The sequence below is a fragment of the Triturus cristatus genome, chromosome 5_2, assembly GCF_964204655.1.
Source record: "Triturus cristatus chromosome 5_2, aTriCri1.1, whole genome shotgun sequence".
In the NCBI taxonomy this organism is placed as follows: domain Eukaryota; kingdom Metazoa; phylum Chordata; class Amphibia; order Caudata; family Salamandridae; genus Triturus; species Triturus cristatus.
Genome location: NC_140588.1, coordinates 941,306,484 through 941,322,950, shown reverse-complemented (window position 1 = coordinate 941,322,950; position 16,467 = coordinate 941,306,484). Strand labels below are relative to the sequence as shown.

General features: G+C 37.6%; 1 long non-coding RNA gene across 1 annotated transcript; it reads left to right on the top strand.

Moving 5' to 3' along the window:
- Positions 1-4,807: 4,807 nt before the first annotated feature.
- On the top strand, positions 4,808-14,808 carry LOC146829452 (uncharacterized). Its single transcript, XR_014961986.1, has 2 exons — positions 4,808-7,572; positions 14,747-14,808. It is a non-coding gene; the product is annotated as an uncharacterized LOC146829452 (long non-coding RNA).
- The last annotated feature ends 1,659 nt before the right edge of the window (positions 14,809-16,467 follow it).

Sequence of the window (16,467 nt, the reverse complement as noted above, 5' to 3'; positions counted from 1 at the left end):
ATTGGCTCTTAGATCTTAGTAAACATTCGAATCGGCCGAAACCAGGAAGCGGTGGCCGCCATTTTCTCTCTCGCACTCTGAGTGGGGCAGCATAAATGAAGCCAAAAAATGTCTAAAGGGGCAGTATATTGAGATCATAACCACCCAGCAGTGATATACGGGTCCCCAAACAACCCCCAAGGCCAAAAAAAAAATTATTTATTTTTTCGAAAAATCGCCGATTACGCTTACCGTACGCGTACGGTAAAATTTAAAAAAAATAAATAAATAATCCACACTCTCCCCACCCGTGTGCAAATGGTGCAAACGATGCGCATAATATGTCCCCCATGTGCGCACGGTGCGCGAAGCGCATCGTGCGTACATGGCCCTACCCTGCATAACGTGGGCACGCAGTGCGCGCAGCGCACCACGTGACCACCGTGCGTGCACGGCACTAACTGCGTAAAGTGGGTGCGCGGTGCCCGAAGCGCACCGCGTGCTCACTGTGCGCGCACGGAACGAACTGCGTTAACTGGGCGCGCATGCCACGAATGGCGTAAAGTAAGTTAGCATTTAAAAAACCGTACAAATTCACTGAAAAAACCATAGGTTTCACACACGTTATAGTTAGGAATTAGCATTTAAAAAACCTTGCAAATTCACTGAAAAAACCATAGGTTTCACACATGTTATAGTTAGCTGTACATTTCACTCGTAAAAAACCAATGAAATTACCCCGTTATAGTTAGTGCAGGCAACTATAACTCACGCGACCGCAATCTTCTGCTGATGACATATGTGTCTTTATGAAAAAAAAATCTTTGTAATATATGTATAGTTAAAATTTAATGGAAGAAGACATGGGCAAATAAGTGTCTAAATACAGTATTAGCATCAGCAGAGGATTGCGGTCGCGTGAGTTATAGTTGCCTGCACTAACTATAACGGGGAAATTTCATTGGTTTTTTACGAGTGAAATGTACAGCTAACTATAACATGTGTGAAACCTATGGTTTTTTCAGTGAATATATATATATATATATATATATATATTACCTACTGGCGGTCGCCAGTAGGTAGTTATAGTTAGGACCACGTTTCCATAGGAAAACCTCAACATTCTATTTTGAATAACTTTGGCGCCGGTCGACGAATCCTCGCGAATTTCTCAAAATAGGTGGGGCGCTACGCTCCGCTCCTACCCTGAAAGTCTCGGGGGGATCCGTCAAGCGGGGGCTGAGATAAAAGGGGGGTCCCAAAACGCGTTTTTCCCATGCATTTTTCCATAGGACCTTTAGACAGGGCTACAGCCCGAACGGCTGAACAGAATTACTAGAAATTTGGCAGAGAGGTAGTCCGTAGGTCAAGGAAGTGCCTTTTGTAGGTTTGGTGTAAATCAGTTCAGTTGATTTTGAGAAAATAGCCTTTAAATCAATATATATATCTGAGCCAGCTTACGGTACGCTTACCGTACGCTTACGGTAAGCGTACGGTGGCGTGCGCGAGCGCGATTCTGATTGGCTCTTAGATCTTAGTAAACATTCGAATCGGCCGAAACCAGGAAGCGGCGGCCGCCATTTTGTGTATTTCACTCTGAAAAAAAAGAGTGAAAACAAGGAAAGGGGGCAATGAGGAGAGTTACAGACCCCCTAACAATTGTAAGGGGGTCAAAGAAGGACAGAAAAGTACAAAAAAAACATTTATTGATTTTAAAAAAAATCACGGGGTACGCGTACGGTAAGCTCACGGTAAGCGTACGGTAAAAAAAATAAAAATAAATAAATGAAAATCAGATTTAAGAGTTTAGAAATTAGGGAGCTCTAAAAAGAGCTGTTGTGTTTATGGAGTCATTTTTTTAGTGGTACCTACAAGTAAGTACCGATGCAGAGTCTAAGGTTCAAGAGGAAGACTCTGTTCCCTTCATCATTGAAGTGCACACCATCTCCTCTATAAATGTCTTGCATGTCGTAACGCAAGTTGTTGTGGTAAATGGCACCCATACCATAGTCACGGAGGAAAGCAGAAACAGATTTGTTGACGTGCTTTCTTGCTTTGTCAATCTGTGGACAGAAATGATTGGACCAGTTCCATTTTTGCCTTTGGCATATGTTGGAAAACACAAAGGCAGTTTTAGGGAAAAGTGTAAACAGTTGTGCAAAGGTGTCCTTCATAAGCATTTCCAGACCTACCCCAGTCAAAGTGCCTAGGTCATTGCCACCACAGTGCACTATTATGAGGTCAGGGTGTTGGATTTGCATGAAGGATTTCACCAATGGCATCAATTGGTGCCACTTTAACCCTCTCTGACCAATCCATTTAATGTCTACATTTGGCAAAGCAAGGTCTCTCACCATATCTGTTTTCTCTGCAAACTTTTCACTCCAGAAGACATAGCTGTGCCCTACAATCCACACTGTGAACATCTTCAAAGGAGAACTGGATGCACTCAGGAGGTGTCTTTCAGTAGAATGGCAATATGAAAAGAAAGACAGTTTGGAAATGGAGGCATACATATTTTTTACAAAACAAAAAGAACTGATTGGCTGTTTCATACCATTCTAGAAAAAAAACTAGGCTGTATGTGAAAATTAATAGAAGCATGTTTTGTATTGGTACAAAAAAATGTGTAACCAAAGAACAGTACTATGGATTTGCAGTTAGGTTTGAAAAGTCAAGCACTCTTGCTCTGTGGAATTGAAACATTGTGTGTCGAACTTCTGACCTAACTGCACACAGCAGTGTTCCATGAGCTGTTGCTATGGTAGCAGGCAGAAGTCAAGTTGGGGGAAGGGTACTAGGCAGAAGTCAAGTTGGGGGCAGGGTACTTTTGGAAAAGGGTTGGTTTTCAACCAATAGAAATGTGTCATTACATTTGAAAAAAAGGGGGAAGCACTGAGATTTGAAACTTACATGTATATGTGTGGAAAAATAGAGGGAAAGTTTGCCATTATCTGGTTCTGCTGAGAGGAGAGAGGTGTACAGAACAGAGATCCTGGCTCTGATAATCTGCTGTTTGAGTGACACATTTCTTTCACAACTAACTAATTTTAAAGGTGAGTTTACAGTTTGAGAGGGGATGTATGTGGTAACTTAAGAAATGAATAATAGAAATGGGAATTGTTTTTGTTGTAGTTACACATGGTGGATTCATAATGTGTCAGTCTGTAAAAGAGATTTTCACTTGGCCCGAAAAAAAAAGAGCAGTAAGTGTGCTTTCAAATTGGCAAAGAAATTTCGTTTTGGCACTAATGTGAAAACATGACTGTGTGTGCATAGAAGAATTATAGGCAGAAATGTATTGCGTCTTGCTCTGGTGATTTCACAGTTGCAGTAGATGGAAAAGAGGAGCGAATTTTTGGGGGAAGAAGCAGAGGTTTAGCACACACCCATGTGCTTGCCATGTATAGTCATGCACAGTAATTAGAAGCGAGTGGGGTTTTCAGGTTTAAGTCTGTAATGCAAATACATTCAGCATCACTAAGGCTGGTTGCCCCTGCTGGAGTGTAGGCAGTCACAGAGAATGCACACGGTGGTGGTCTGAAAAAAAAACAGCTTGGACATGTGCATTTAAATAAATTTTAAAAAAAAGGTTTCAGAATGTGTCAGTCTGTAAAAGTGATTTCAAAGTGTAAAAAGAGATTTTCACTTGGCCCGAAAAAAAAAGAGCAGTAAGTGTGCTTTCAAATTGGCAAAGAAATTTCGTTTTGGCACTAATGTGAAAACATGACTCTGTGTGCATAGAAGAATTATAGGCAGAAATGTATTGCGTCTTGCTCTGGTGATTTCACAGTTGCAGTAGATGGAAAAGAGGAGCGAATTTTTGGGGGAAGAAGCAGAGGTTTAGCACACACCCATGTGCTTGCCATGTATAGTCATGCACAGTAATTAGAAGCGAGTGGGGTTTTCAGGTTTAAGTCTGTAATGCAAATACATTCAGCATCACTAAGGCTGGTTGCCCCTGCTGGAGTGTAGGCAGTCACAGAGAATACACACGGTGGTGGTCTGAAAAAAAAACAGCTTGGACATGTGCATTTAAATAAATTTAAAAAAAAAGGTTTCAGAATGTGTCAGTCTGTAAAAGTGATTTCAAAGTGTAAAAAGAGATTTTCACTTGGCCCGAAAAAAAAAGAGCAGTAAGTGTGCTTTCAAATTGGCAAAGAAATTTCGTTTTGGCACTAATGTGAAAACATGACTCTGTGTGCATAGAAGAATTATAGGCAGAAATGTATTGCGTCTTGCTCTGGTGATTTCACAGTTGCAGTAGATGGAAAAGTGGAGCGAATTTTTGGGGGAAGAAGCAGAGGTTTAGCACACACCCATGTGCTTGCCATGTATAGTCATGCACAGTAATTAGAAGCGAGTGGGGTTTTCAGGTTTAAGTCTGTAATGCAAATACATTCAGCATCACTAAGGCTGGTTGCCCCTGCTGGAGTGTAGGCAGTCACAGAGAATACACACGGTGGTGGTCTGAAAAAAAAACAGCTTGGACATGTGCATTTAAATAAATTTAAAAAAAAGGTTTCAGAATGTGTCAGTCTGTAAAAGTGATTTCAAAGTGTAAAAAGAGATTTTCACTTGGCCCGAAAAAAAAAGAGCAGTAAGTGTGCTTTCAAATTGGCAAAGAAATTTCGTTTTGGCACTAATGTGAAAACATGACTCTGTGTGCATAGAAGAATTATAGGCAGAAATGTATTGCGTCTTGCTCTGGTGATTTCACAGTTGCAGTAGATGGAAAAGAGGAGCGAATTTTTGGGGGAAGAAGCAGAGGTTTAGCACACACCCATGTGCTTGCCATGTATAGTCATGCACAGTAATTAGAAGCGAGTGGGGTTTTCAGGTTTAAGTCTGTAATGCAAATACATTCAGCATCACTAAGGCTGGTTGCCCCTGCTGGAGTGTAGGCAGTCACAGAGAATACACACGGTGGTGGTCTGAAAAAAAAACAGCTTGGACATGTGCATTTAAATAAATTTAAAAAAAAGGTTTCAGAATGTGTCAGTCTGTAAAAGTGATTTCAAAGTGTAAAAAGAGATTTTCACTTGGCCCGAAAAAAAAAGAGCAGTAAGTGTGCTTTCAAATTGGCAAAGAAATTTCGTTTTGGCACTAATGTGAAAACATGACTCTGTGTGCATAGAAGAATTATAGGCAGAAATGTATTGCGTCTTGCTCTGGTGATTTCACAGTTGCAGTAGATGGAAAAGAGGAGCGAATTTTTGGGGGAAGAAGCAGAGGTTTAGCACACACCCATGTGCTTGCCATGTATAGTCATGCACAGTAATTAGAAGCGAGTGGGGTTTTCAGGTTTAAGTCTGTAATGCAAATACATTCAGCATCACTAAGGCTGGTTGCCCCTGCTGGAGTGTAGGCAGTCACAGAGAATACACACGGTGGTGGTCTGAAAAAAAAACAGCTTGGACATGTGCATTTAAATAAATTTAAAAAAAAAGGTTTCAGAATGTGTCAGTCTGTAAAAGTGATTTCAAATTGAAAAAAGAGATATACACTTGCCCCCGAAAAAAAAAGAGCAGTAAGTGTGCTTTCAAATTGGCAAAGAAATTTCGTTTTGGGACTAATGTGAAAACATGACTCTGTGTGCATAGAAGAATTATAGGCAGAAATGTATTGCGTCTTGCTCTGGTGATTTCACAGTTGCAGTAGATGGAAAAGAGGAGCGAATTTTTGGGGGAAGAAGCAGAGGTTTAGCACACACCCATGTGCTTGCCATGTATAGTCATGCACAGTAATTAGAAGCGAGTGGGGTTTTCAGGTTTAAGTCTGTAATGCAAATACATTCAGCATCACTAAGGCTGTTTGCCCCTGCTGGAGTGTAGGCAGTCACAGAGAATGCACACGGTGGTGGTCTGAAAAAAAAACTGCTTGGACATGTGCATTTAAATAAATTAAAAAAAAAGGTTTCAGAATGTGTCAGTCTGTAAAAGTGATTTCAAAGTGTAAAAAGAGATTTTCACTTGGCCCCGAAAAAAAAAGAGCAGTAAGTGTGCTTTCAAATTGGCAAAGAAATTTCGTTTTGGCACTAATGTGAAAACATGACTCTGTGTGCATAGAAGAATTATAGGCAGAAATGTATTGCGTCTTGCTCTGGTGATTTCACAGTTGCAGTAGATGGAAAAGAGGAGCGAATTTTTGGGGGAAGAAGCAGAGGTTTAGCACACACCCATGTGCTTGCCATGTATAGTCATGCACAGTAATTAGAAGCGAGTGGGGTTTTCAGGTTTAAGTCTGTAATGCAAATACATTCAGCATCACTAAGGCTGGTTGCCCCTGCTGGAGTGTAGGCAGTCACAGAGAATGCACACGGTGGTGGTCTGAAAAAAAAACTGCTTGGACATGTGCATTTAAATAAATTAAAAAAAAAGGTTTCAGAATGTGTCAGTCTGTAAAAGTGATTTCAAATTGAAAAAAGAGATATACACTTGCCCCCGAAAAAAAAAGAGCAGTAAGTGTGCTTTCAAATTGGCAAAGAAATTTCGTTTTGGCACTAATGTGAAAACATGACTCTGTGTGCATAGAAGAATTATAGGCAGAAATGTATTGCGTCTTGCTCTGGTGATTTCACAGTTGCAGTAGATGGAAAAGAGGAGCGAATTTTTGGGGGAAGAAGCAGAGGTTTAGCACACACCCATGTGCTTGCCATGTATAGTCATGCACAGTAATTAGAAGCGAGTGGGGTTTTCAGGTTTAAGTCTGTAATGCAAATACATTCAGCATCACTAAGGCTGGTTGCCCCTGCTGGAGTGTAGGCAGTCACAGAGAATACACACGGTGGTGGTCTGAAAAAAAAACAGCTTGGACATGTGCATTTAAATAAATTTAAAAAAAAAGGTTTCAGAATGTGTCAGTCTGTAAAAGTGATTTCAAAGTGTAAAAAGAGATTTTCACTTGGCCCGAAAAAAAAAGAGCAGTAAGTGTGCTTTCAAATTGGCAAAGAAATTTCGTTTTGGCACTAATGTGAAAACATGACTCTGTGTGCATAGAAGAATTATAGGCAGAAATGTATTGCGTCTTGCTCTGGTGATTTCACAGTTGCAGTAGATGGAAAAGAGGAGCGAATTTTTGGGGGAAGAAGCAGAGGTTTAGCACACACCCATGTGCTTGCCATGTATAGTCATGCACAGTAATTAGAAGCGAGTGGGGTTTTCAGGTTTAAGTCTGTAATGCAAATACATTCAGCATCACTAAGGCTGGTTGCCCCTGCTGGAGTGTAGGCAGTCACAGAGAATACACACGGTGGTGGTCTGAAAAAAAAACAGCTTGGTTTCATAATGTGACAGTTTGTTATACAGATTTTCACTTGCCCAAAAAAAAAGAGGAGTTTGTGTGCATTCAAATTGGCAAAGAAATTTCGTTTTGTGACTATTGTGAAAAGAAATGTAGTAATATATTTAAATTCAATAAAGAATTTTTTTTTTAGTTTTTTTGCAGGTATTGCTGAAGAACAGTGAACAAAATTTAAGATGCCTACAAAATCTCGAGTTCAAAAAACGCTAAAAAAAAAACTATATTTGAGGACAACTGGAGGACCAAAGTTAGTAGAAGATGCTGATGTTGGGAAAAAGAAAAAATCTTCTGGTAAGCAAAAAAGACAATTCCTAAACAAAATATTGAAAACAAACAAAAATGTACAAAATGTCTGTTCTCGGAAAAATGTAACAAAACCTACAGAACAGCAAAAAATTGAGGATTTAGTTAATGCAAATATACCTTCTGCAATTGAAAAGTTTAACATAAACAGAAAAACAGCATTTAAAGAGATACGTAGAAAAATGTTTCAGAGAAGAGTTATGTCCAATTTGATAAAGGATATAAAGAAATATAAGCAAAAGGCTAAATATTATAAGAGAAAAAAAGAAATTGAAGCCATTGCAGCAAAGGCATTAGAATTAAAAAGGAAACTATTCATATTAATTTTGAATAGGATGCGTACATTAGATAAAATGGTTAATGTACTGAAATCACAAAGCAAAAGCAAAAGAGTAGTGAACAGAACAAATTTTTGTAAAGTGTTTTTAGGAAAGTGGATGCATAGCTCAAGTAGTGAACCTTTTTTTAATGAAGAGAGCTATTTTCAAAGTAATAGTTTGCTGCATGCAGTTGACACCAGAGGTCGTTCATACGAAGTAAAAAATGGTTGCATAATGGAGAAGGAGATAATGGTTCCAAGAGATGAGGTACAAGTGATGGCAGATGAGGCAATGGGGAGACGTCCTAAAGCCCCAGTGTACACTTGGAATTGTAGTAGTATTTGCACTGTGCGTCAGGAATCTATTGACAGATTTCGAGAGTTTCTAAGAGAATATAGTAAAAAAAGTGTAAAACAAAAGATTAAGGTGCTTCAAAGTCTGGATCCATGCAGAGTGAGAGAGAATACTGGTTTGCAGGGTCATTCTCTTGCTTGTCTATCTAGAAAAGTGTGCAATAGTGTTTTCCATCATTTTAGGATGCTGGCTGTTCATCATACTGAAATGAGAAAGTTTGTGAGACGGTTGTATTTTGCCAAAAGTCCAGCAATAAAGTTAAATGAATTGAATAGGGCTCTGTTCCGAGGAACGGTATCAGATGTAGAGAAGGTTGTTGATGAAATTCAGTTTTGTTACTTTGGTCCTGAACAAAATAGTGCAGAGAAGGACACAGTAAATGAGGCAGAAGTGGAAGAGAATGTAGAACCTTGTGTAAGTAAGACATTTAATGATCACATAACAAAATTTGCAATAGTCTCTAATGAAAGACCAAATGTTACTTGTATTTGTTGCCGCAGAACTCATTATAGAAAACAAACTAGGAATGTTGATCTCTACAGAAAGAGTGAAAATGAAGATAATTATAAGTGGATGGATTTTGCAACATATATATTTCTTGAAAATTGTTTTGAATTGGGTGAAGATCAGCGTATTTGTAAATACTGCTACAACAAGTTAGAGGAAAATAGAATGCCGACCAGAGCTGTACATAATAATTTAGAATTGGATGCTATTCCTGCTGAACTTTCTGAATTAAATACATATGAGTCTATACTCATTCAATGTGTTCATCCGTTCCAGACCATAGTACGTATGGAGCCCAAAACTGGTAAATTACCTCCTTCAGATTTAGTGAGAGGTTTAAAAGGTAGAGTGGTGTATTTGCCCTTGGATTTGAAAAAAAATATGGAAACTATTGATGCGGATACTTTGGAAACTGAACCATTAATTATTCTGGTTAATGGTGTACCTACAAAGAATAAGAAGATTTGGCAGGAGCTGGTAGATGTGCGGAAAGTACAAAGAGCAAATTTGTATTTGAAAAAAAATAACAAATGGTATGAATCAATTTATATAGTAGAAGAAGAAGAAGAAGAAGATTTACAAGGAGATACAGAAACACCAAGTGGACAAATTGAAAAAGTGGACAAGTCAAAGGAAGAAGAAATTTATGAACATTTTAGCATACATCCTCTCCATTCGAAAGAAGTTATGGGAGACAATATTGATCTCTTTCAGATGAAGAAAGCAAAAGGAAATCCCGTGAGTGTATGGGAGGAGAGCTTGGAAGCTCGATGTTTTCCCCAGCTGTTTCCTAAAGGAAAAGGAGGACGATACGATGAACGTCCGGAACAGATTCCAGCTTCTGAGTATCGGACTACAAGACTATATGCTGAAGATCCCAGATTTCGACAAAGTATCCCTTATTTGTTCCATCTTTTATTTGAAAGCGACTTGTCTGCACTGTCTTATGCAGTAAATCACATTTTAAAAAGTGGAGTACATTTACAAAATGTGTCTGCTAAGGATTTTATGGAGAAAGTGCAGCACCGAGATGATCATTTGGAAACACAACTGATCAATCTGATGGCTTGTCAGCGTGGGACAAATGAATATTGGTACCGACGCCATGGTGAACTAAAATGCATGTTACGCAATTTAGGAACACCAACATGGTTCCTTACCCTAAGCTGCGCCGAGTACGCTTGGGATGATTTACTGGATTTTCTACGAGAGGCCAATTCAAACATTGAAAACATCGAATACAAGACAGCAGGAGAACTGTGCTCATTGGATCCGGTTAATGTTTGCAGATATTTCAATCATAGATTTGAGGCTATGATGTCCTTCATCTGCAATAAAAAAAATCCACCCCTTGGAGAAGTAGTGGATTTCTTTTGGAGAAAAGAGTACCAGGCAAGAGGTGCTCCTCATATTCATATGCTGCTGTGGATCAAGGATGCCCCAAAGTTTGGAACAGATACTGATGAAGCAGTGTTATCTTACATTGAAGAATATGCAACATGTGCTATACCTAAAAGCACAGAAGAGTACAAGTTAAAGGAGCAAGTTCTACGTTTCCAAAGTCATCGGTGTGGAAAATACTGTCGACGGAAATACAAGAGCAAAGAAAAATACTACACTAAATGTCGATTTGGATTTCCTAGACCTGTTCTTACAAATGGAAGAGTCAACAGTTTTATGTCAGCTGTGAGACATACTATCACAAGAAAATCACCTAAGAATACCTACAACCTTAAAAGAAAAGAAGAATCAAAAAATATAAATGACTACAACCCAGTCATTTTATCCATGTGGAACGCTAACATGGATATACAGTATGTTGCTGACAATTCCATTGCTGTTGCTCGATATGTAACGTCTTACATTACGAAATCAGAAAAAACAGAATTGAAGGAAATGTGGGAAGAGATTTCTCACGAGAAGACTGTCAGTAAGAAGCTGTACAGTTTCAGTTTGAAGATGTTATCGCATCGAGAAATTGGATCCTACGAATGTTCAGATAGATTATCTTCTGCAAGTCTCTACTCGAAGTCAAGAAGAATAATTTGGGCAAGTTTAGGCCTTGCAGCAATGAGAAATCGGGTACTGAAATCTGTTGGAGAAATTGAATATTTGGCACAGTTCGAACCTGAAAGTACAGATATATTGAAAACAAACATGTTGGACACATATTATCCCAAGAGAAGTCATCATCTGGAGAACATGTGTCTCTATGAAGTGCTGCAGAACTACATTTATTCACGGAAAGCTGCAGAAGACATCAATAATGGAAAATATAAAGTCGTTGGTGAAGAAGGATGTTTGGTGAAGCAAACCAAAGGAAGTTTGATAAATCACCGGAAGCTGAGTTGCGACACTACCGACAAGAAAGAATTTTACTACTTGGCTCTTTTACAGTTGTTTAAACCATGGCGTTCAGAGGATGAACTACTGGGAGAATTCCAGAGCTATGAAGATTCTTTTAATGCTTGCAAAGACAGCATACAATGCAGTACATTCTCAACTTATCTGCAAATGTTAAATGAAGAAATTGAACAGGAAACTACAATTGCAGCAGAAATTGCTAGAGACAGTTCTCAGGACAGCCAAAGTTCAGGAACATACAGTCAAGATCCCCTAGGACAACCAATCGTTGAAAATGAAGCATCAATAGCCATGAATGAAGTGGAAACGGCTATGAATCAAGCTCAAGAAGAATTTATAGACTTAGAAAATTTGGAAAGACAACTGAATCAAGAGCAGCAACAAATTTATGAAGAGATCAAAAACAAAATTGAACACGGATTTCTACATGAAAAAAAAGAGTGCTCATGCACATCATTTCATCCAATCAGGATGTATGTAAGCGGACAAGCTGGCACTGGAAAAAGTTTCCTAATTAAAGTCATCAGAAGCTACCTAAAGCAAAAAACAGATTCTACTTTGTCTTGTGTGGTTACTGCTCCAACTGGGTTAGCAGCATATAACATAAAAGGAATCACCTTACATCGTTTGCTAATGTTACCAGTGGAGCATGAGAACAAAATACAATTCAACAAGCTAACTGGAGAAGCATGCTTGGAAGTTTCAAGAGTATTGAAGAAGATGCAAGTTCTCATTATTGATGAGGTGAGCATGGTATCAAACTTAATGCTTGCCTTTGTGCATTTAAGAATGCAGCAAATTTTGAAGACAGACTATGACGTGTTATTTGGTGGAAAACACGTCATCGTTTTTGGGGATCTTTTGCAACTTACTCCGGTTAAAGGACAACCAGTGTTTAATACTGTGACACATGAAGACACGAAGAAGTCATTGGGAAGCATCGGTAATACAAATATTTGGTCCTTCTTTGAGTACAAGGAACTTACAACTAATATGAGGCAAGCAAACGATGAAGAATATGGAAGTATTCTGAAAGATATCAGGATTGGACTACTCACAGAAGCTGGCAAAAAAGCATTACAGACTCGGCTGCTACATAATTTATTTCCAAAGGAAGAAATAGTTGCAGAGAAGATATACAAGAACATTGCAGAAAACAAAAGTGTCATCTGCTTAATGCCAACTCTACGTGAATGCTCAATATTCAATGAGGAGCTTTTGAAATTGGAAAAGGAAGAGATCATGAAATTGGAAGCAGTGGACAAAATTGAGGATGGAAGAATTACTGTCACAGTAACAGGCAAACTGAAAAATAAATTGGACTCACTAGAGAAGAACATCTCCAAAACAGCAGGATTAGAAAAAAATCTATATGTTTGCATGAACTGTAGAGTGTTTTTAAGGAGAAATTTGGATGTTGAAAAAGGCTTAGTAAATGGAGCGATGGGAAGAGTTGTGGGTTTTATTAATTATCAGAAAAAAGATGGAATTGAATGGTTAAAAATAAAATTTGATCAGATAGAGGAAGTTAAAGACATTTGTCGTTGTTCAGTTCGTTTCATGCTTGTGAAAGACTTATATGTACGTAGGAAGCAGTTTCCGTTTTCTCTAGCATATGCTGTAACTATTCACAAGTCTCAAGGATTGACTGTAGATTGTGCATTTGTGAACATTGGATCTAGTGTGTTCAAAGAAGGTATGGCATATGTTGCTTTGTCACGAGTCAAAACATTATCAGGTTTATTCATGATAGACTTCGATGACTCAAAAGTTAGTGCTGATACAAACTGTGTAAAGGAGTATAATAGATTAAGAAGAAGCTATGCTCCTCATTTAGGTCAGTATCCTGTGTTGGAGAAACGTGTAGTTTCTCGTAAAAGGAGAAATGAGAATATCTGTAATGAAGATGTAGAGAAGAGGAAAAAAAAGAGGAGTGATGTAATTGCAAGCAAAAAGAATAAGGAAAATGAAGAACAGGTTGTAGGATGTCATTTTGAAAATAGCTCTGGTGTCAACTGCTACGCAAATGTAGTGCTGAATGTTGCTTTTTATCTGGAAAGTTTGCAAGAGCAGATAATAATAAATCAGGGAAAAAGATTCTGTTCAGAGCTCAGTCTCCTTTTTCAAAAGCTGAGTAAAGATAAAACTCAAATAGAAAGTGCTACTGATATTAGAAAACTTTTAGATGTATGTTCAGGACGAACACAGTTTTCTCAAAATGAACAGCAAGATGCTCACGAATTTTTGATGTATTTTCTTCAGGTAGTGGAAGAAGAAGGAGTTCCCATTGACATTTTTTTTGGTCTCTCTTATAAATGGGAACATAGTTGTGATAATTGTTATAATATAAGTGGTTCTATTGTTGATAATGAAAGGTTTATTTATTTGACATTGCCAGAGAGTAAAACAGTCACTTTTGCAAACTTAGTTAAAGATGCTAATCATAGCATGAAATGTGGTGAGTGTAATTCTGACATGTTATCAACATTAATTTTAAGGGAATACGGACAGTATGTAATTTTAATGATGCAACGATGTAGAGCTGATGGATCAAAATTGGATACTTTAATAAAGAAGTTTACAGGACAGCAATTATCAATTTCAGGAAAAACTTTTGTAACTGTTGCAATAATTTTCCATGATGGACCTACTGTTACTTCTGGACATTACACAGTTTATCTAAAATGTGAAAAAGGATGGACACTGTGTAATGATTCCCAATTGATTTTCAAACAACGTTTGCCTTTTGATTTAGCAAATTCCTATCTAATCTTCCTGAAACCTAAATTTTAGAGAGACTTGGCAAGATCTGGACAAAATAATTTTACCATTTTACAGGATTACCATTGCAATTTTGTAGAAAAAAGATTTTTAAAATTATCATTTGGCCTAAAGGAAAGATAACCAATTGTAATGTGGACTTTTTAAATTTTTAATGCAATTTTGAAAAACCAATAATTTAGAGATTATCGGTAACTTCTGCACATTTTAAATTTTGGAATGTTATTGGACTGCCACTGGAAATTTTTTCAAAAATAATTTCAAAAATTACTATTTGGCCATGTGGAAAAGTAAGCAATTCTATTGTGGACTAAATAAATTATTCGAAAAATTTTCGTGAACCAAAATGTTACAGAGAATCGGTGAGATCTGGACAGATTAAACTTTAGAATTTTAATGGTTTTCCCTTGGAAATTTATTCCAGGGAAAGAATAAAAAATACTATTTGGCCTAAAGGAAATAAAATCAGATGTATTTTGGAGTTATTTGAGATATATTATTGTGAATGTACTTCTGAAACAAAAATATCAGACGGTATTTTAAAGAAAAAAGTATTGTTTTTAGATGACATTTTTTAAGAATAATATGCATTTCTGTAATGATAAGTTTAAGTGAGAAGAGATTCTGGGCTTTTTTAATACAATCTTTGAGATTGTTATTTTTTTTTGCCCGCTGTAAAATGATGAATGCAATTGCTTTCACAATTTATAGTGAAATGCAATATATTCTGAAAACAGCAAAAATAAGGCAAAAATATTTTTTGGGAAAAAATGTAAATATGTGTACTGTATTATAAAATGTTTTAAAAATATTAATACTTTTTTCTTTTTTTTCAGATCGATATAGAAAATTTTCGTAAACTACAACCATTTTAAAAACTATTTTTTAAAAAAACAAATGAATAAATATTTTTTTCAGTGAGTATGGTAAGTCAATAGTAATAATTGTAGTCTTTCAAGGACCTTGTAATGTGAAAAATGATTTTTAGTGTTTTTTTTAAAAAATAAAAAAAAAGGTACGCTTACCGTACGCGTACGGTAAAAAAAAAAAGTTTTTTAAAAAAAATGTAAAAAAAAGATGAAAGATAAGGTTGGCTCTTAAAAGAACCGTTGTGTTCATGCAGGGACAGAGGAAAGGAACCATGGGAAAATCATTCAAAGCTACAAATGTGCTGATCTATTTTGTTATTCACTAGGGAAACACTGGTCTCCCTATAACAAATTAGAGCTTTACAAAATGTGCAATGAATATCAACCTTCCGAAATCGAGGGTTCATTTCCAGAGGGCCAGCAAAAGGAGATTCTCCCCCCACAGATGAAGGGCTCACCTGAGCTGCAGAAGAAGGAGTAAGCTCTGCAGGTGATGGTCCAGGCTGAGCTGCTGTGGATGTACTGGCTCGTCTTTCTGAAGAGTTACCTCCAAAAAGTTGAGCATGTGTCCTTTTGTGTACATCCTTGAGGTGCCTCATCATGGTGTGATTCCCAAAGGAATACTTCCTGTCAGGATTACCTCTAGAAAGTACACGCTGACACAGCTTGCAAGTAACTAAGGGTGCATTCACCTTTTGCTGGCCTTCTGGAAAAGTAAAATAATCCCAAACATAAGAAGGTTTTACTTTCCTCGCTCTCTGCCTCAAGACAGTGCTGCTGGTGCTAGCCTCACTCTCAGAAGAGCTCTGCTGTTCTGCCATCGTATCCCAAAGACAAACCAGCTCCTTCTCCCAAGGGATCACAAGCAGAAATGAGGGGAATGGGTGTGGTGTAGGAGAGTTCTAGAACTGAAAGTAGTTTCAACCAATCAAAAGTTGTGTTTCAAGATCACATGACCTACCGTACGCTTACGGTACGCTTACGGTGCGCTTACGGCAAAAAGTACGCGTGCGCGTAAAAAAGACACGCGCTTGCGCACATGCGCATAACAGTCATTTCCCGGCACTTCCGCGTAACGTGCGCGTGTTGCGTAAGCGCGCACGCGTCCCACGCGCAGTACGCGCGGCTACGCAAAGTGCGTAACTATACGCAAGCAGCGTAGATAGATTACGGACGTTGCGTAAACCGTACGCTTACCGTGAGCTTACGGTACGCGTACTATAAAAAAAAAAAAAAAAAAATCTGGAAATAAATTTTACATGTTTATTTTAAAAAATATATATAAAAAAAATATTTAAGGATTTTAAAAATTAAAGCATAGTCTTTATAAAAGATAAGAAAATTAAAATAAAAATATGTTTGAAAAAAATGAAGAATATAAAAAAAAAATAGCATTTAAAAAACCTTGCAAATTCACTGAAAAAACCATGGGTTTCACACACGTTATAGTTAGGAATTAGCATTTAAAAAACCTTGCAAATTCAATGAAAAAACCATGGGTTTCACACACGTTATAGTTAGGAATTAGCATTTAAAAAACCTTAGAAATTCACTGAAAAAACCATAGGTTTCACACACGTTATAGTTAGGAATTAGCATTTAAAAAACCTTAGAAATTCAGTGAAAAAACCATAGGTTTCACACATGTTATAGTTAGCTGGACATTTTACTCGTAAAAAACCAATGAA